Here is a 6,073-nt window from a genome sequence, read left to right on the forward strand (position 1 = left end):
CTATAGGCTATAAATAAAATACATATGGTGGGTAGCACAAAAAAGTTCAGACATTTTATAGTGCATGTTTAAGCTATATTTTTTTAAATGTAATTTTAAAATATTTTTAAAACTAAAAAAATATATTTATTGCAATTTTGTGTGCTACATACCGAACTTTTAGCATAAAAACAAACTATCCATCCTATTGTCAGTCATCCAGGTCATTGTAGTTTGAGGAGAAAGGCATCTGGACCTCTTTAAGTTTCTTGAAGACATTTCACCTCTTGTCCAAGAAGCTTCTTCAGTTCCGGGAGAAATTGGTGGAGAGTCCCAGATTTTTAAGCGGAGTGGCCCTAATCATGAAAATGCACAGAAAATAAGATCAGACACTAACTAGGGAGAATCAGAAGGACAAACGGAACAATGTTGTCATCCCTTATGTAGTGGTTTATCAGAGAAACTCAGGAGAGTCTTCTTCAAACACGACATCCCAGTCTACTTCAGACCCAGCCACACAATCAGACAAAAACTGGTTCATCCCCAATACAAAACTCGCAAAAACAAACTTAACAACGTAGTGTATGCTGTACAGGGTAGTGAGGAGTGCTCAGGCTTCTACATTAGAGAGTCCAAACAGCCACTTAGAAGAGCCACCTCGACACGACAAGGCTCAGCTGTATATCTGCATCTGAAGGACAAAGGTCACTCTTTCGAGGATGCCACTGTTCACAGAAAGAAGCCATTTATGTCCACTGTGAACGACCATCTTTGAACAGAGGGGGCGGTTTACGACACCAACTGTCTGTATCTATAATCCAGTTTTGAGATTTGATCTTAGTAAGTCACATAATAGGGTGGGGCTAGGTCTCACAATGGGTTCACCTGAAACCTTGGCTGGTTGTGACCCACACCCGTTTTCACACCTTGGCTCGTGTGGTTAGGTAGTGGAACAATAGGGGGTCCACAATCCTCTTAGGGACACTCCCAAAAGGACTTAAAAATCTGGTAGCTCAGCTACCAGCAAAGACTCCACACAGAAGTCTAAATCAAGCTGCAAACGCAACTACTAATTATGTTTCCACCAGAGGGCGCTATAGCCGCGGCACGTAATACATCAGTGTTAGCTACAAAAATGAGCTGAGATAAATACTTATTTTAAAAAATCGAATTTAGACGCTCAAAAATTGGCTTCCAGTTTATCCCACGTCCATGAATGCAGCACGAAAGGAAAGCAGAGCAGGCGTTAGCACGGAGAAACGTGCAGCTGTGGCTCAGATGCAGTTTGAAATTAATGAGGGTTAGGGTTAGGGTTATGAATAGGTGTGAGTATCGGCTTGTGCTTTTATTACCTCCTTTAGACAGAAAAAGGTTAAAGAAAACAGCCTGTCGAGAAGATATCAACGAGACTTAAGTGTGCTTTTAAAAAAGTAATGACTCGTTGATGGTGTTTAGATGTTTTATTTCTGCAGTGGGAAATGTAAGTGAATGATCATGGAAATTTTTCTTTCGTTTGTTGTGGTAAAGGCTGTAAAAACAGCTACTCTTGACCTGATCAGGCTCTCTGTGGGCTACAGTCAGCTGTTAGTGCAGGGTAATTGGAGGATTTAAAAAATATTCAAAATGCAAAAAAACCCCTAAACTGGCGTTTTAAAATCCAAAATCAATCACCAGAGAACGATGCTGTCTATTAGGAGTCAGTAATAGGCTATTCATCACAGTCCTTTGTATGATGTTGTGAAGTGTGTTAAAGGAAGACCACAGCTTTGCAAATGTAATCACACGTGTATAAGAAAAACGTGACAGTAAAAAAGCAAATTACTCCAGGGTGAATTAAGGCCTAGTTAATCACTAAATGACATGTACTTAAATTAACACAACAGGAGAAAATGTGGCTTCCATGTGCTCTTTGATTCAAAGGTTTATGTCTTTAAAGCCAAATTTGAAGATCACATTCAAAATCAACCAAAGAAGCTGGTCTCAAAAAGTGATTCAAGGTGAAATCACAGGCTAAACTCACTAAACATGATTATATTATAAAACTGTTTGTTAGAAGATGAGGCTGGTATCAAAATCTTTATATGCTACACGGTAATGTGTTTTGACCACCTACCCTACCTACCATACATGATGACATAATGCACTTTTTGAAGTTGTCTCCAATCAATTATGGAAAAACCAATGTTTGTTGTTGTTCCTCTACATCATGGACATTATTGAAACCATGGTAACATTCACACATACACAGGACTTTATTAAAAGTGAGATTGTTTGTTAAAAATATCCCGATTCAAATAAAAATGCAAAGAAAAAAACTATCTCTGAGGAAATGTTGGACAACCAAATGCCAACAAACAACAACAGCACACAGTCTGACATAAAAATGAAAATAATGGTCATCACGTTGACGTTGGGAGACAAAATCTCAGATTTAAACACTGAGTTAAACACTGGCATAAGCTGTGGTAAAAGCACAGTTTTCATACAATCAAAATGCTGTTTACGTGTGTACAAAATGCATTTAAATCTACATTTACCAAAATACCCATGTATGTGTGGACATGATATATCCCATGATACTGTTCAAAATTTGTCTGCTGATAAAGAGACACAATCTGACGCAAGAATCTTTTTTTTAAGTTGGAGTAAAAACTGATCATCAGAGCTTAAATGTATTTTTTAGCCTTGTAAAGGTCACGTGGATTTCTTTTCTTGATACAAAGTGCGATAAAAAGCACCAAATTTCAACCCACCCTGTGTACTTTGAGGGCGTGTAACTCAGAAATGAGTCCTGGAACGAAGGTAAAATCTTTGCATGACATCATTGAATCGAAGCTGCAGTTCTGAGGCAGTCGGGTGGGAGGGACTGATTGATTTTTGGAGTGACCCTCAAAACATCAGGAAACTATAATTATTCGTCAATGTCAGACGTCTCCATTTGGACACAAAAGAAAGCTGTAAGAGCATCACCACGACCGCTCTCACCTGCGACGGCACGCTCGCTGGGTGAGATGAAGTCAGACGATAATTTTAATTCACGGCCTCCTGACTCATCGGCTGTGTCACCGCAGCAGATTGCTATTCTGCAGGCAGAGGGAATAGTGTCTGGGGGGAGACGGGTGACTCGAAAGCCAGGGAGAAGCAAAAACAGTGTTGATGGAAAAGAACATTGATTTTTTTTTCCTTTTCTTTTGCACTGTGCTGTCACTGCTGAGATAATCCCAGAGCTGATTATTCAACCGTCAACATGTCAGTGCTGTGTATCCAACAGCTTCTCTTAGCAGCCCATGTCGTAAATTTACCCCTCACTTTTTAAATCTTGCTATATGAGAAAAACTAGCTGCTCTCCTCGCTCCCTGGGATGGGAACGGTTGTAAAAGCTGACAAGCTGACGATGCTTTAAATCAGATGACAAATCCCTGAAGACGAGGATGGGAAGAGGAGAGGAAATTTCTCCATGGACCGCTGTGACCTCGCAGTAAGTAATCTCAGAAGTGTGAAGGTGTGAGGACATGTTCAAAGACAGGGTCCATTACACCATTAAAGATATAGTACAGCATTTCAGGAGCTACTTTTCCATCACAAAGTGGATCCTTATGCTGTTTTTTATTGTAAAAATGGTGGATTCCCATTAAACATGGCCAGATTTTTAAATAATGAGGGCAGCATATGCACATGTAATCTCTGTGAGTGGAAAGCTCAGGCTTCAAATAGCTCTAAACACTCGGTTTCTAACAGTTTATTCTACTTGGTGCTCTCTGTGAGGTCATAAAGAGAGGTTAATCTGAATATGGTTTCATGCACAGAAGCCCCACCCACCTGCTGTTTAAACCTAAGAAATTTGTCTTAAAGGGGGAGGAGCAACAGCTTGGGGCTGCACCAAGGTCCCATAAGATGAATACAGATTATTTTGAACTTTGACTTAACCAAAGGTACTCCAGTGTAGTACGGGAATAAATATATAAGAGCTGGAAAAGTGCTGAGTGATGCTAACCCTTACTCAAACTCTGTTTAATTTAAGTTTCAAGAAAATATTCTCTAATGTCTTGGCAATTTCAGAGCTAAAAGCGACCCAGCCTAAAAAATTATTTACATTTTTCCTCAAACAATGCTTTTCTGCAAAGTAAAGGGTGAACAGGTAGGGTTATTTGTCATTACTGACAAATACTTCAAGTCTTTAACCTGCCAGCTCTGCAGCATGAAGTCCACGTGATGTCCGACCGAGCCCACATGTCATTGTCTGGTGCATTCAGAGTGAGCGAGTGGGCGTCCTGTGTCCTACCTCCTCCACGCTCCAGCAGCAGCCACACTGAATCCAAACAGTCTTTCCAATACCGACAACATGAACAGTCTTAATACCATATCATCGTAATATAACATCTTTGTTTGCTACAGCCCGGATAAATATTAATTCTCTCATTTACTGGCAGCATCGTTAAAAACAGGTACAAGGCAGGATCATGAAGAGCAAACAGAGGATAAAATGAAATCCTACTCCTACTAATTCACATTTAATTCTGAGTTGGACTCTTCTATAACAGCGTCTGCACGAATTCAAGCGTATCCCTGTAAAACCGATTCGTGTTTCTCATCTCACTGCAGTTACAAAAATAGTATAAAAACAGAAATCACACCAATAAGTAGGAAACAACACACAGCCCAGGAGCCCGGTTTTAAGATTACATTGCTCTTTTATGATTTACACTGGAAGAAATTACTTACAGCTTGTAGAGCTTAGAGCTTTTGACAGAGGAACTTTATTATTTTTGATAAAGGGTAAAAAGATATAAAACAACCGGTCATAAATATCCAACATGCACATGAAGAGCCAAATAGAAAAAAATGGCTTATTTGGTCCATTTCCTGACTGCTATAACATTTTTAACAACAAGACCAATTTTTGGTGTTTTAAAATTTCAGTATTACACTATAAATATTTTTGAGACATGAAATATGAACAGATTTCTCCAACTCTTAATTTATTAGTATTTTTTTTATTATTATTATTATTTTTTTTTTTGAGGTGAGGAAGCCATTGACTGGGTGGTTGAGTGGTTGTTGTTTGTTGTTGGCAGGTTATCCAGGTTCCACACCAGAAATTAAGCTTTTAAGAGGTTTAATTGTGAGTCTGCTTCTGGTGGTGTCAAACAAACAACACTTTAAGTACTGCCGACCTACAAAGCAAGGTCCGAGGGAACTTCTCGTAACGGTGGTGCTAATTATTGGGGAATTGATTGGTCAGTAGGTGGTGATTTCTTATCTCAAACAAGGAAGATTAATGGGTTAGCGAGACATACTGAGCTAAAGGTTGGATGGTTGGAATCTTTCTACCTGTCTAGATTATATGGCACCCTAAACACCTTTATAATTTAATTTATAGTATGTTTCAGGTGCTACACAGATTCTCTGCTGTAGAGATACATTTTATGCATGATACAATTTGCCACCACATGAGTTTGCATGCAGTAAATTTACAGCAGTGCAAACTCATGTGAATTTGCATGTACTCAGTTAAGGATGCAGAAAATAGATGCGTATATTTTTATGTTTGGTCCTAAAATCTGAAACATAGATTATAAAACTGGTCCCTCATTGGTCATCTGTACTTTGGTTAGGTCTGTGGGATAAGTCACTATGTGCGTAGCCCAGTAAGAAGTGAACTCCCTCCATAAGACAGAAAATTCAGGACTAAACCTGATGGTCACGCTGTCCCCTTGTCATCCTGAAGGTGATCCGTCCCTTTCCAAACTGTTCTGGAGGGCACTCAGGAGCAGCTCTGGGCACGCTGAGGTGATTTTCCTGCAGGAGGTCTAAGAGCAGATAATTAGCTTGCTGTTGGCTCATTATCGCAGCGGCGTGTTTGACTACGTTGTTTGATCAATTCTCCCTGGGCAGGAATAATGAGATCCCAGAGCTGGGAGGAAGTTGCTGCTCCACATTGCATGCAGCAGAAACAAACATGCCATCTGTCAGCAGGTGAATCAAACCTGAGCACTGTGGATTACATTTGCATGCAGAAAAACAGCATTCATTTATCCCAGAGGGATTTGTGCCTCACGTTTGACCTCACTCGAACTGCTCTGTCTACTGCTGG

This window comes from Astatotilapia calliptera, chromosome 4 (genome assembly GCF_964374335.1).
Source record: "Astatotilapia calliptera chromosome 4, fAstCal68.1, whole genome shotgun sequence".
Taxonomy (NCBI): domain Eukaryota; kingdom Metazoa; phylum Chordata; class Actinopteri; order Cichliformes; family Cichlidae; genus Astatotilapia; species Astatotilapia calliptera.